This window comes from Nerophis ophidion, linkage group LG08, assembly GCF_033978795.1.
Source record: "Nerophis ophidion isolate RoL-2023_Sa linkage group LG08, RoL_Noph_v1.0, whole genome shotgun sequence".
NCBI lineage: Eukaryota > Metazoa > Chordata > Actinopteri > Syngnathiformes > Syngnathidae > Nerophis > Nerophis ophidion.
The window spans coordinates 30,546,656-30,563,465 of record NC_084618.1 but is presented as its reverse complement, the minus strand read 5'-3'; positions in this window follow the sequence as shown (position 1 = coordinate 30,563,465).

Here is a 16,810-nt window from a genome sequence, read left to right as displayed (position 1 = left end):
ATAGCAAGGCATGAAGCAGATGAATACGGGATGTGTAGGTAGGTAAGGTAAAGTTGCCGGGACGAAGACAGAAACAGCATGGCTTAAATAATGACTATGATAATGATTAGCAGGTGTGAGAACTGAGGACTGCGTAACTTGAGGGCCAGGTGAAACTTAATGAGTTGTCATGGTAACAAAGAAAAACAAGGAAGTGCAAAAACAAGAACTGAATGTCCAAAAAATTAAACATAACATGACCAAAACAAAACATGAACCATAGGCGTGACAGTGGTACATTTTTTTTAAAAGCTTTTATAATTGTAAAGGACAATATTTTATCAACTGATTGCAATAATGTAAATTTGTTTTAACTATTAAACAAACCAAAAATATGACTTATTTTATCTTTTTGAAAATATTGGACACAGTGTGTTGTCAAGCTTATGAGATGCGATGCAAGTGTAAGCCACTGTGACACTTTTTTTAAAATGTTTGTACATTTTTAATCACTGCTATGCTGAAATTATAACTAATATTGATACTGTTGTTGATAATATTCATTTTCGTTTCACTACTTTTGGTTTGTTCTGTGTCGTGTTTGTGTCTCCTTAATTGCTCTGTTTATTGCAGTTCTGAGTGTTGCTGGGTCAGGTTTGGTTTTGAAATTGGATTGCATTGTTATGCTATTGCTGTGTATTGTTTTGTTGGATTGATTAAAAAAAAAAAGAAACACGATTGTAGCTGAGATAGGCGCCAGCGCCCCCCGCGACCCCAAAAGGGAATAAGCGGTAGAAAATGGATGGATGGATGGATAAAAATAGAATAAAAAAAAAAAAAGAGAATCGGTTTTGAATCGCACAACGTGAGAATCGCGATTCGTATTCGAATCGATTTTTCCCCAAACCCCTAGAATATATATATATATATATATATATATCAATCAATCAATGTTTACTTATATAGCCCTAAATCACTAGTGTCTCAAAGGGCTGCACAAACCACTACGACATCCTCAGTAGGCCCACATAAGGGCAAGGAAAACTCACACCCAGTGGGACATCGGTGACAATAATGACCCAGTGGGACGTCGGTGACAATGATGACTATGAGAACCTTGGAGAGGAGGAAAGCAATGGATGTCGAGCGGGTCTAACATGATACTGTGAAAGTTCGATCCATAATGGATCCAACACAGTCGCGAGAGTCCAGTCCAAAGCGGATCCAACACAGCAGCGAGAGTCCCGTTCACAGCGGAGCCAGCAGGAAACCATCCCAAGCGGAGACGGATCAGCAGCGCAGAGATGTCCCCAGCCGATACACAGGCAAGCAGTACATGGCCACCGGATCGGACCGGACCCCCTCCACAAAGGAGAGTGGGACATAGAAGAAAAAGAAAAGAAACGGCAGATCAACTGGTCTAAAAAGGGAGTCTATTTAAAGGCTAGAGTATACAAATGAGTTTTAAGGTGAGACTTAAATGCTTCTACTGAGGTGGCATCTCGAACAGAGTACTGGAGCCCGAAATGAAAAAGCTCTATAGCCCGCAGACTTTTTTTGGGCTTTGGGAATCACTAATAAGCCGGAGTCCTTTGAACGCAGATTTCTTGCCGGGACATATGGTACAATACAATCGGCAAGATAGGATGGAGCTAGACCGTGTAGTATTTTATACGTAAGTAGTAAAACCTTAAAGTCACATCTTAAGTGCACAGGAAGCCAGTGCAGGTGAGCCAGTACAGGCGTAATGTGATCAAACTTTCTTGTTCTTGTCAAAAGTCTAGCAGCCGCATTTTGTACCAACTGTAATCTTTTAATGCTAGACATGGGGAGACCCGAAAATAATACGTTACAGTAATCGAGGCGAGACGTAACAAACGCATGGATAATGATCTCAGCGTCTTTAGTGGACAGAATGGAGCGAATTTTAGCGATATTACGGAGATGAAAGAAGGCCGTTTTAGTAACGCTTTTAGTGTGTGCCTCAAAGGAGAGAGTTGGGTCGAAGATAATACCCAGATTCTTTACCGTGTCGCCTTGTTTAATTGTTTGGTTGTCAAATGTTAGAGTTGTATTATTAAATAGAGTTCGGTGTCTAGCAGGACCGATAATCAGCATTTCCGTTTTTTTGGCGTTGAGTTGCAAAAAGTTAGCGGACATCCATTGTTTAATTTCATTAAGACACGCCTCCAGCTGACTACAATCCGGCGTGTTGGTCAGCTTTAGGGGCATGTAGAGTTGGGTGTCATCAGCATAACAGTGAAAGCTAACACCGTATTTGCGTATGATGTCACCTAGCGGCAGCATGTAGATGCTGAAGAGTGCAGGGCCAAGGACCGAACCCTGGGGAACTCCACACGTTACCTTAACGTAGTCCGAGGTCACATTGTTATGGGAGACACACTGCATCCTATCAGTAAGATAAGAGTTAAACCAAGACAGGGCTAAGTCTGACATACCAATTCGTGTTTTGATACGCTCTAATAAAATATTATGATCGACAGTATCGAAAGCAGCGCTAAGATCGAGGAGCAGCAACATAGATGACGCATCAGAATCCATCGTTAGCAATAGATCATTAGTCATTTTTGCGAGGGCTGTCTCCGTCGAGTGATTTGCCCTGAAACCGGATTGAAAGGTTTCACATAGATTGTTAGACGCTAAGTGTTCATTTAACTGCTCCGCAACAATTTTTTCGAGGATTTTTGAAATAAAGGGAAGGTGAGACACCGGTCGGTAGTTTACCATGAGGTCAGGATCGAGGTTAGGTCTTTTAAGAAGAGGATGAATAACCGCTTTTTTGAATGCTAGGGGAACAGTGCCCGAGGAAAGTGATACGTTTATAATATTTAGCACTGATGGACCTAATAATACAAAGAGCTCCTTGATCAGTTTCCCAGGAAGAGGGTCAAGTAAACATGTTGTTTGTTTTATTCCATTTACACGTTGTAACAATTCCTCTAATGTTATTTCCTCAAAACGAGAGAAACTATTTTGGAGGGCAGTATCCGCCGTATATACAATCGTGTCAGTGTTAATAGAACTCCGTTGCAGCTGGGACGCATTGTCTTTAATCTCCTTTCTAATGACTTCAATTTTCTTACCAAAGAATTGCATAAAGTCATCAGCTGAGTGGGTGGAGCTACTGGAAGGAGTCCCTTGTTGGGTTAGCGATGCTACCGTACTAAACAAAAATTTAGGATCGTTTTTATTACGGTGGATGAGATTTGAGTAATATTTAGCTTTAGCTAAGGTAAGCATGCGTTTATAAGTTATTGAACCATCACTCCATGCTTGATGGTGCACCTCAAGTTTAGTCGTGCGCCATTTGCGTTCCAGCTTTCTGCATTATAATTTCTGAGCTCTAGTTTCTTCTGTAAACCACGGGGTGCGCTTTTTTGGAGCCTTTTTTAACTTTAGCGGTGCTATGTTATCAATGGTTTCGCGCAGGGCGTCGTTAAAGTTGTTAGTGAGGTTATCAATAGAGCCCACATAATTTGGGAATGGTGCCATTACCGAGGGCAGTAGGTCACCAAGAGTTGTCGTTGTGGCCGTATTAATGTTGCGGCTGCTATAGCAGTTATTATTATTATTAGCTTGACGAACATGCGTCTGAACCACGAATTTTATAAGGTAATGATCGGACAATACTTTAGTATACGGGAGTATCGTAACTTTGGAAACGGTGATACCCCTGACAAGCACTAGGTCTATCGTATTACCGTTGCGATGCGTGGGTTCATTTATTATTTGTGTGAGACCACAGCTATCAATTATAGTCTGGAGTGCTACGCACGGTGGGTCCGATGGGGTATTCGTATGGATATTAAAGTCCCCCATTATGATTATATTATCGGCGTGTGTCACTAAATCAGCAACGAACTCTGAGAATTCATTGATAAAGTCCGAGCAGGGCCCTGGGGGGCGGTAGATAACAGCCAGGTGTAGAGGCAGCGGTGTGACAGACCTCATAGTAAGCACCTCAAACGATTTATATTTATTATTTATGTTAGGACTAAGGTTAAAGTTTTCGTTGTATATTAGTGCCCCCCACCCCTTTTAAGCGGACGGGCAATATGCGCATGTGCAAAGTTAGGAGGACATGCCTCATTTAGCGCAAAAAAGTCGTTTGGTTTAAGCCAGGTTTCGCTGAGGCCGATGACGTTAAGATTGTTGTCTCTGATGATATCATTAACTAACAACGTTTTGGGAGACAATGATCTTATGTTTAAAAAACCTATATTATAGGTAGTGGGCTGTTTTAGGGAATTTTTGATCAAATTATCCGTAGTAGCAATATTAACAATGTTGTGTTTATTATGCCCAGTGCATTTAGTATAGTTACGACCATATCTAGGAATTGATACGACGGGAATTTTCCGATTGTTTGATTGTTGCTTTGATAAACTGCACGCATCATGGTTAGCCACCTCAGTAACGGGGATTTTCCGATTGTTTGTTTGTTGCTTTGATAAACTGCACGCATCATAGTTAGCCACCTCGGTAAAACAGATGTCCAACTCTGAAACACTCAAAGCAGAAAAAACTTGTTCTAATTTAACTGACTCCTTACCCAGACCAGTAGTCTCGCATCTTTTATTTAAATCCGGCTGCAGGATGGAGGGAAGTGGTGTTCTGTGGGGATTAGCCTTCTGCTTTGTTTTTAGCCCCGCTCGGCATCCGCGTTTCCGATCACACCGCTGGCGTAGATGGCCCCCGCTGCTACTAGACTCCGCTGCTTCACAGGCCGCTGGATGTAGCCGCCGCAGCACTCCCGTGCTAGTCAGCACGTCCAGCAAGCACGCGTCTATCAGTCCAAAGCGGCCCGATATGTCCATATCCAGAAGTGTCTGGCGGTCGTACGTGATCACGGAGTGACCACGATGCGAGCCAGCCATGAAGTCTGCAGAACTGTCCGGCATTTCCGCCAAATGTTCCATCTTTAGCAAGAGCTCCGCAATGTCGCAGCCCGTCCGGGCGCCGCCATCTTGGATTTTCCAATATATATATATATATATATATATATATTGTGACAATCTGTCACTTCATTTCTGTTAGTTTTTCGTGTTTTGGTATTTACTTCCTGTTCAGTGCTCTTATTTTGTTGTATTTCCTGTTTTATTCACGGAGCACTGTTGTTTTTCTCTTTTCATTGATTGGCAGCGGTTCACACCTGCTGTCAATCACACTAGTGTTTATTTATGTTGCACTCGAGCACTCCTCAGTGCTCGATGATAAAATCTATGTTGGAGAATTTACTATGCAAGACTGCTTCATGTTTAATTTCTGTTTCTTATGAGTATTAAATTATTTTCTTACCTTCACTCAACTCTCCTGGATTCTTGCATCATCGGGGACACACAATTGCAGCCATGCGAGTTCCCAACAGTATCATCAAGCCAGAAAGTGTCGTCGCGAGAATCCCTGTCGGCAATCCTCACCCGACGTTCTGGACCGCACAATTCCTGGAGGACTTAAAGGCCAGGTTTGTGCGGTCCCAGCCAACAGACGCGGACCCTCTCCCCGCGGCAACGCCGCCGGCTTCGGCTCTCCGACCGACGCGTCCCTCGCCGCCATCTTTCCTCTCGGCTCGACGGCTGGCTACGGCTCTCCAACCAGCACGTCCGCCACTTCCTGCATGCCTCGCGGCCCCCGCGGCAACGCTACCGGCTACGGCTCACCGACCGGCGCGTCCTCCGCCGACATCCTTCCTCTCGGCAACGCTGCCGGCTACGGCTCACCGACCGGCACGCCCGCCTCCTCCTTCACATCTCGCGGCTCCGTCGCCGACTGCGGCTTTCCGACCAGCACGTCCGCCGCTGCCATCTTTCCCGTCGTCTGCTGAGCTGCTTCTCCCTGCTCCTACGCAGCTTCCAGCGCCTGCTCCTCGGCTGCTCTTTTTGCCAGCTCCCGCTCTCTTTTTTGGTTCGCCGAGAGCTCTAGTGGAGCCCACAGTGAGGTCGCTTTTGTCCTCCTGCTTTGACTCCGCGTGGGAAGTGTCTTCGTCCCTCTTCCTGGCCCCCTCCCGCCCGTCCCTGGTTTTCGCACCGGGGGACTCCGACGAGCAGGCACGTCTTCCCGCAAGTGTGGAAGGCGTCTGGCAGCCGCCTAGTGGAGGGGGGCCCACAATACACCGAGGTGCAGCCAGGCACACACCGCTGTCATCTTCGCAAGCGTCTCCTTCCACAGAGACATCTACGTGCCTGGCGGGCTTTCGCACAGCTCCAACGCCGGCTCCACGCCTAGCCCCAACGCCAGCTCCACGCCAAGTTCCAACGCCGGCTCCACGCCAAGCTCCAACGCCGGCACTACGCACAGCTGCAACGCTGACATCAACAGCACCACGCCGGCCTCCAACGCCGGCATTACGCACAGCTCCAACGCCGCCAAAAGCAGCACCACGCCGGGCTTCGTCACCGCTGGCATTCACTACTCCTCGGCCGGCATTTGCTGCTCCTCGCCCGGCGTCTTCATCTGGCGCTTTCATGACGCCGATGACAGCTGCCACTACTTGCGGTGGTGGAGCCGAGCACACGCCGCTGTCAGCTTCCACTCCACCGATGACGTCTGCCGCTTTTACGCCGCTGTCATCCACGCCATCGTTTTCTCCCACGGGGACGTCCTCGTCGCCGATGGGACTTTGCACGACACCGCCATCATCGTTGTTGTCTTTGTCGCCGCCTGCTCCAACGCCGGCATATGCTGCTCCTTGGCCGGCATTTGCTTCCCCTCGCCCGGCGTCATCATCTGCCGCTTTCACGCCGCCGATGAAGCCTGCAGTTTTCACGCCGCCGATGACGCCTGCTGTTTCCCGGCCTGCTTCGGCGCGCCCGCCTCTACGTTGGCCGCAGATGTGGCCGTGCCATGGGCGTTCTCCTCGCGGGACGCACTCTCCTCTTTTTCGGCCAGTGATGTGGCCGTTCCCTGGCCGCCCGCCTCGCCAGTTCCAGCGGCGCTCTACGCGCCGCCGCCACCTGACTTTCCCTCGTTGGCTGCGGGGACACGAGGTTTGGCGACCTTCCACCAAATCCTCCCTCCACCCTCCCTTACATTTTGGATTTGTTTCCATTTTTTTTCCAGGGAACATCTGGTATCTGTTCCTTGAGGGGGAGGTCCTGTGACAATCTGTCACTTCATTTCTGTTAGTTTTTCGTGTTTTGGTATTTACTTCCTGTTCAGTCCTCTTATTTTGTTGTATTTCCTGTTTTATTCACGGAGCACTGTTGTTTTTCTCTTTTCATTGATTGGCAGCGGTTCACACCTGCTGTCAATCACACTAGTGTCTATTGATGTTGCACTCGAGCACTCCTCAGTGCTCGATGATAAAATCTATGTTGGAGAATTTACTATGCAAGACTGCGTCATGTTTATTTCTGTTTCTTATGAGTATTAAATTATTTTCTTACCTTCACTCAACTCTCCTGGATTCTTGCATCATCGGGAACACACAACTGCAGCCATGCGAGTTCCCAACATATATATATATATATATATATATATATATATATATATATATATACATATATATATATATATATATATATATATATATATATATATGTACATACTGTATGTATGTAAATGAATATATATATATATATATATATGTACATACTGTATGTATGTATATAAATATATATATATATATATCCACCATCCATCCATTTTCTACCGCTTATTCCCTTTCGGGGTCGCGGGGGGCTACAATCGGGCGGAAGGCGGGGTACACCCTGGACAAGTCGCCACCTCATCGCAGGGCCAACACAGATAGACAGACAACATTCACACTCACATTCACACACTAGGGCCAATTTAGTGTTGCCAATCAACCTAATATATATATATATATATATATATATATATATATATATATAGTGTATATACTGTATGTATGTATATAAATATATATATATAGTGTATATATATGTATATATATATATATATATACACACACATATATAAACATATATATATATAATATATATATATATATATATATATATGTATATATATGCACTATATATATATATATATATATATATACACATACACATATATATGTATATACAGAGGGAAATATATACATATATGCAGAGTGATTGGAGTACATTTTGTCACATTTTCAGTAGACCCATAATAAATTCATAAAAGAATGAAACTTAATGAATGTTTTTTTTGACAAAAAAGTATGCGCTCCAATTAATCCATCACAAAAAATAAGAATATATATATGTATACATATATATATATATATATATACATATCTATATATATATATATATACATATATATACATAAATATATATATATATATATATATTTATATATATATAAATATATATATATATATATATATATATATATATATACATATATACATATATATATATATATATTTATATATATATATATATATATATATATATATATATATATATATATATATATGTACATATATATATATATATATATTAGGAGTGGGCAAATGAATGTGTTAATTACGCGTTAACTCATCAATCTATTAACGCCGACAATTATTTTATCGCACATTTGCGTATGTTGTTTACATGCTTTTATTTTGTTAACGCCTTTTCTTAAAAAGATGGCGTCGCCCGGATGGGCTTCGTTGTCGAGGGGCTCTTGGTAAAGATGGAACATTTGGCAAAAATACCGGACAATTCTGCAAATTTCATGGCTGGCTTACAGCGTGGTCACTCCGGGATCACTTACGACTGCCAGACAATTCTGGATGTGGATAGATCGGGCCGTTTTGGACTGAATGACGCGTGCTTGCTAGACCTGCTAACTAGCATGGGAATACTTTGCCGGCTACATCCAGCAACCTGTGAAGCAGCGGAGTATATGTATTGTCTGTCTATTTATGAATAAAGCAGACGAGGAGTGTTGGCTGAGTTCTTGACGTTTACTTTCAGAGCGTGCATATCACAACATACAAGATGCCGTCATGGCGACACAACCTATACCGGGCTACCGCGCATGCGCGTAACTCCTGTTGCATGCTGGGTAGGGTTGTTCTCATTACATCACAATATAGTACCATGTATATGCGTTCAGTTTATCAAAGCACCAAGCAAACAATCGGAAAATTCCCATCATATCAATTCCTAGATATGGTCATAATTATTTTAAGTGCACTACGCAGAATAAACACAACATTATTAATATTACTACTACAGATAATTCGATCAAAAATTCCCTAAAACAGCCCACTACCTATAATATAGGTTTTTTAAACATAAGATCCCTGATAAAAAAAAATGTGTCTGCTGTTACCTCAGAAATTGCCTGTTCAGATGTTATCATTGTGGCTCAGAGATTTGTATGTAGATTATATTTATTTTCCATAACAAACAGGATAACTTAAATACCCTGGCAGTGGCAATAAGCTTGAATGTTTGTATTTACATTTTTTGAGTTGATTTTCATAAAATATGCTATTTAACTGCTACTGTTTAACAAGGACTGATTTAAATTGTGTTTGCACAACAAATGTTTTGGCGCTTTTGTTCATGTGGGAGAATATTCCAATAAAGGTGCATTACACACTACTTTTGAATTCCTTATTGGGCTTTGCGTGCACAATGCAGTTAATCGCGATTAATCGGAGAAATAGTGCGATTAACTTCGATTAAAATTTTTAATCGTTGCCCAGCCCTAATATATATATATATATTTATATATATATACATATATAGACACATACACAAACGCACACTTATATAACATACAGTTGACGCAGGGGTAGATCTTGCTTTGGTTTTTGGATGAGACAAGGGATCTTGGGCTGAAAAAGGTTGGTGACCACTGGCCTATACAGGACTGCCATCTTGGAAATACAACTCTATTGCAAAATGAGGCTCAAATGTAACAATAAAACAACACATAACACATATATAGCTCAGTTATCATTATCAGCTCTTTTTTAAATGTTACATTCAATTTCATCAACAAACAATTAACAGTAATTACCACACACACATGCACCGAAAATTGGTACCGTGGCGATACCGGAAATTGATCATTTAAAAAGTGAACAGTCCACATCACGAATTCCACCTCTAATATAAACTGAGTATGACCCACATTTTCATGGCTGGCCCTGGTGCGTTAACGTGTGGTAAGATATAAACCTGCAATCAGCCTCTCCATTTAATTGTTGCTTTTTCTTGTGGTCCTACAGGAAGTAGCGTTTCAAGAGATGCTCTTGATGCAGAAAGCCTCTCAGCAGAGCTCAAGGAGGTGCGGGGGGCAACGGAGCAGCACCATCTGTCTGATGTGAACGGCCACTGGAAATGACCTCGGAGTTGATGGCGTCCTGGCAAGGAAAGGGTACGTGCGTGTGCTGATAAGCTATGAATCCCAGTTAAATAGGTGCCTTAGTATGCGAGGATGTGCAGGAGAGAGTCAGTGGGCAATTGTCTGGGGCCATTTCTGCCTTCCACACGCCCTCGGACACGCGGTCATTAAGCTCTGCGCACAGACCATCGGGTTGTAATTACCGCACGCCGCTTTCCATCCTGCTGCTAATGAAAGTGGGCGTCATGCACACCTGCGCAGGATCAGCCTATACGCTGGAACTAACACGCCTGCGTTTATACTCTACGTCATGTATGCATTATAGTGCACCCGGCGTGTACAAGCGACCATAAGCAAAAGTCTACTCGAGTATGAAATATATTGTGTGTTTTTAACAATAATACATTTTCTTACCCATTTCCGTTTACCCTAAAAACAGACTATGACCTTTAGGAAAAATGTTATTGAAAACGCTGGTATGTGCGCTCAACCTTAAGAACCTGTAAAATGAAGTACAAACCCCATTTCCATATGAGTTGGGAAATTGTGTTGGATGTAAATATAAACGGAATACTATGATTTGCAAATCATTTTCAACCCATATTCAGTTGAATATGCTACAAAGAAAACATATATGATGTTCAAACTGATTAACCTTTTTTTTTTTGCAAAAATCATTAACTTTAGAATTTGATGCCAGCAACATGTGACAAAGAAGTTGGGTAAAGGTGGCAATAAATACTGGTAAAGTTGAGAAATGCTCATCAAACACTTATTTGGAACATCCCACAGGTGTGCAGGCTAATTGGGAACAGGTGGGTATAAAAGGAGCTTCCATGAAATGCTAACTAATTCACAAACAATGATGGGGCGAGGGTCACCTAATTGTAAGCAAATTGTTGAACAGTTTTAGAACAACATTTCTCAACGAGCTATTGCAAAGAATTAAGGGATTTTACTAGCTACGGTCCGTAAAATCATCAAAAGGTTGAGAGATCTGGAGAAATCACTGCACGTAAGCAATGATATTACAGACCTTTGATCCCTCAGGCGATACTGCATCAAAAACTGACATCAATGTGTAAATGATATCACCACATGGGCTCAGGAACACTTCATAAAACCACTGTCAGTAACTACAGTTGTTTGCTACATCTGTAAGTGCAAGTTAAAACTCTGCTATGGAAAGCAAAACCCATTTATCAACAACACCAAGGAACGCCGCTGGTTTCGCTGGGCCCGAGCTCATCTAAGATGGACTGATGCAAAGTGGAAAAGTGTTCTGTGGTCTGACGAGTCCACATTTGAAATTATATTTGGAAACTGTGGACGTGGTGTCCTCCGGAACAAAGAGGATAATAACCATCAAATTTTTGTTATAAGCACAAAGTTCAAAATCCAGCATCTGTGATGGTATGGGGGTGTTTTTAGTGGCCAAGGCATGGGTAACTTACACATCTGTGAAGGCACCATTAATGCTGAATGGTCCATACAGGTTTTGGGGCAACAAATGTTCTCATCCAAGCAACATTATCATGGACGCCCCTGCTTATTTCAGCAAGACAATGCCAAGCCATGCGTTACAACAGCGTGGTTTCGTAGTAAAAGAGCGCGGGTACTTTCCTGGCCCGCCTGCAGTCCAGACCTGTCTCCCATCGAAAATGTGTGGCGCATTATGAAGCGTAGAATACGACAGCGGAGACCCCGGACTGTTGAACGGCTAAAGCTCTACATAAAACAAGAATGAGAAAGAATTCCACTTTCAAAGCTTCAACAATTAGTTTCCTCAGTCCCCAAACGTTTATTGAGTGTTGTTCAAAGAAAAGGTGATGTAACACAGTGGTGAACATGCCCTTTCTCAACTACTTTGGCACATGTTGCAGCCATGAAATTCTAAGTTAATTATTACTTGCAAAAAAAAAAATAAGGTTTATGAGTTTGAACATCAAATATCTTGTCTTTGTAGTGCATTCAACTGAGTATGGGTTGAAAAGGATTTGTAAATCCTTCTATTCCGTTTATATTTACATCTAACACAATATCCCAACTCATATGGAAACAGGGTTTGTATGTAGTTACATATGTAGTATATCACAAATAACTCAATGTACTAATACTATCTTAAAATGACCAATGAGCTGAATTAGTACATATTGAACACAGGAAATGAACAAATGAGTAATTGCTGCGATACATAAAATACTTATTTTCCTGCTTTTATTGCGAAAATGTGTGGGGGGGGAAGGGGGGGGTGTGTTCTGGTTGTTTTTTGTTAATACTTTTAAAAAAAAAATTTCCCTCTACAATTTTTCCACAAATATCATTAAATATACATGAACATACACACTGTCATGTAGTTGAATGCGAATAAATAGAAATATTTAAACATGAAATCAATAATGATATTATTATATTCATGTTATCATTTAAGATAGCTAACGATTAGTGCACAATTTTTAGGCTAGCGCTTGGTGCCCCAGTTGTCAGCAAGCAATTAGCGCTCAAGTTGTCAGCTAGCGTTTGGCGCCTTAGTTGTCGGCTAGCGATTGGTGCAATAATTGTTAGCTAGCAATTGGGTCACTAATTGTCAGCTAGCGATTGGTGCAGTAGTTGTCAGCTAGCAATTGGCGCATCAGTTGTCAGATAGTGATTGGCGCACTCGTTGTCAGCTAGCAAATGGTGCACCAGATGTCAGCTATCGACTGGCGCTCAGGTTGTCAGCTAACGATTGGCGTCTTATTGACAGCTAGCGATTTGTACTCTTGTTGTTAACAGGCAGCGCAATACTTGCCAGTTAGCGATTAGCACACTAGTTGTCAGCTAACAATTAACGCTGAAGTTGCCATCTAGTAATTAGAGTGTTCATTTTCAGCTAGTGAATGCACACTAGTTGTCAGCAAGCGATTGGGGCTCTAGTTGCCAGCTAACTGTTAGCCCTCTAGTTGTTAGCTAGCAATTGGTGCGATAGTTGCCAGCTACAAATTAGCACACTAGCTGTCAGCTAACAATTAGCGCTGTAGTTCCCAGCAAACAATTAACTTTAGTTGCTAGTTAGCGGTAAACGCGCTTGTTGCCAGCTAACGATTTTTACGCTAATCAACTGCTAATGATTGACGCCCTGGTCGTCAGTTAGCGGTTGCTGTGTTAATTGCCAGCTAGCTATTAGCAAACCTTTTGCTAGCTGGCTTTTAACACACAAGTTGCCAACAAGCTATTAGCGACTATTATTGTTTGAATATGGTTATCCATCCATCCATCCATCCATCTTCTTCAGTTTATCCGAGGTCGGGTCGCAGGGGCAGCAGCCTAAGAAGGAAAGCCCAGACTTCCCTGTCCCTAGCCACTTTGTCAAGCTCTTCCCGGGGGATCCCGAGGCGTTCCCAGGCCAGCCGAGAGACATAGTCTTCCCAACGTGTCCTGGGTCTTCCCCGTGGCCTCCTACCGGTTGGACGTGCCCTAAACATCTCTCTAAGGAGGCGTTCTGGGGGCATCCTGACAAGATGCCCAAACCACCTCATCTGGTTCCTCTCGATGTGGAGGAGCGGTGGCTTTACTTTAAGTTCCTCCTGGATAGCAGAGCTTCTCACCCTATCTCTAAGGGAGAGCCCCGCCACCCGGCGGAGGAAACTCATTTCGGCCGCTTGTGATCTTGTCCTTTTGGTCATGACCATAGGTGAGGATGGGAACGTAGAGCAACCAGTAAATTGAGAGCTTTGCCTTCCGGCTCAGCTCCTTCTTCACCACAACGGATCGATACAGCGTCCGCATTACTGAGGACGACGCACCGATCTGCCAGTCGATCTCGCAATCCACTCTTCCCTCACTCGTGAACAAGACTACGAGGTACATGAACTCCTCCACTTGGGGCAGGGTCTCCTTCCCAACCCGGAGATGGCACTCCACCCTTTTCCGGGCGAGAACTATGAACTCCGACTTGGAGGTGCTGATTCTGATCCCGGTCCCTTCAGACTCGGCTGCGAACCGATCCAGTGAGAGCTGAAGATCACGGCCAGATGAAACCATCAGGACCACATCATCTGCAAAATGCAGAGACCTAATCCTGCGGCCACCAAACCGGAACCCTTCAAAGCCTTGACTGCGCCTAGAAATTCTGTCCATAAAAGTTATGAACAGAATCGGTGACAAAGGACAGCCTTGGCGGAGTCCAACTCTCACTAGAAACGTGTCCAACTTACTGCCGGCAATGCGGACCAAGCTCTGACACTGATCATACGTGGAGTGAACTGCCACAATCAGACAGTCCGATACTCCATACACTCTGAGCTTTCCCCACAGGACTTCCCAAGGGACACGGTCGAATGCCTTCGCCAAGTCCACAAAGCACATATAGACTGGTTGGGCAATCTCCCATGCACCCTCAAGGACCCTGCCGAAAGTATAGAGCTGGTCCACAGTTCCACGACCAGGACGAAAACCACACTGTTCCTACTGAATCCGAGGTCCGACTATCCGGCATCGCCTCCTCTCCCGTACACCTGAATAGACCTTACCGGGAAGGCTGAGGAGTGTGATCCCACGTTGGTTGGAACACACCCTCCGCTTCCCCTTCTCAAAGAGAGGAACCACTATCCCTGTCTGCCAATTCAGAGGTACCGCCCCCGAAGTCCACGTGATGCTGCAGAGTCTTGTCAACCAAGACAGCCCCACAGCATCCAGAGCCTTAAGGAACTCCGGGCGTATCTTATCCGACCCCGGGGCCTTGCCACCGAGGAGCTTTTTAACTACCTCGGCAACCTCAGCCCCAGAAATAGGAGAGCCCACCACAGATTCCTCAGTCACTGCTTCCTCATAGGAAGTATGTGATGGTGGGATTGAGGAGGTCTTCGAAGTATTTCTTCCACCGATCCACAATATCAGCAGAACACCATCCGCACCATACACGATGTTGACAGTGCACTGCTTCCCCTTCCAGAGGCAGCAGGTGGTCCAGAATCACTTCGAAGCTGTCTGGAAGTCGTTTTCCATGGCTTCCCCGAACTCCTCCCACGTCGAGTTTTTGCCTCCGCAACTGCTGAAGCTGCCCACCGCTTGGCCTGTCGGTACCTGTCCACTGCCTTCGGAGTCCTATGAGCCAAAAGAACCCGATAGGACTCCTTCTTCAGCTTGACGGCATCCCTCATCGATGTCCACCAACGGGTTGTGGGATTACCGCCTTGACAGGCACCAACTACCTTGCGGCCACAGCTCCAATCAGCGGTTAGTGTTGCACAATTACAAGGTACTTTTAGGAGCAGTTTCATGTCAGATTCCATCATAAATTCATACAAGTTATGTAAGTAGGGGGTCCCCGCTCTTGCAGTCCATCAGTTTAGGGGTCCTTGGCCTTGAAAACCTTGAAGACCCCTGAACTAAATAATTCCCACCGTTATTACTTTTACTTTTACGATATCTTTCTTTGCTGATTGCCGGCTCCATGTCACATGGCTCCACTCTCTTGTACCAACCAAGTATGGATATTTGCTTAGTGAAGGCTTGACGCTTTGTTCAAAAGTTTCCTGTCGGTGTACTACTCCAGTCAAGTAGGGGCAAAAGCATTTTTTTGCATAACCCTGCACAAAACCAAAGCGCAAAGACATGCCAATATTTGACACTTAAGGGAACATCATGTCCAGACTCAAAGTTTGTTTATAATATTTTCTTCATGATTTTTCCCTTTGACTTACCAGCATAAAGTCAGTTTTGTACGCAATTCTTGCGACAGCATGGTGGAACTCTAACTAAAAAGCCCTCAGCGGCGTAAATGTTTTAACTTCCACAAGGCCTCCGAGTGTCCCTCCTCCCGACCGAGCAAACACAAACTTGACCTCACCTCGCCGGGCGTGTTTGCCTTTTATCAAGCGCAGACGACAAGCAGCTTGACCAGAATAGCTGCCGGTCCATAAAACCTTTTGGATGTTCTCACTCAGATGTGGACGCTCCTAAAAGTGGGCCAAATGGCTTCACTGGGTGATATATGTGCGACAGTCAAGGGCGTCCCCGGCCAGGACGATGACATTTTAGCTAAACAGCACAGTCGCTTCAACAGGACTTTCATTTTGGATGAGTCACCATGAGAGAATTCCTCCTCCAAACAGCAGGATGATAAACATTCATGAGTGGATCTTTTTTTCTCCTACGTGAGTGCAGAATGTGAAATACAATGCACTACGGTTGTCCCGGTACCAATATTTTGGTCCTGATACCAAAATGTATTTTCTATACTAAATAAAGGGGACCACAAAAAAATGCATTATTGGCTTTATTTTAACAAAAAATCTTAGGGTACTTTAAATATGTTTTTTATTTCAATCAATAAACAATTTTGTCCTTAAATAAAATAGTGAACATACTAGACAACTTGTCTTTTAGTAGTAAGTAAACAAACAGAGGCTCCTAATTAGTCTGCTGACTTATGCAGGTTCAAACTATAAACCTTTTTGACCGGCTTGAATCCTTTACTACTGAATTAATAAAATTATTGATATAGTTTGTATTTAATTATAATAAATTAAAA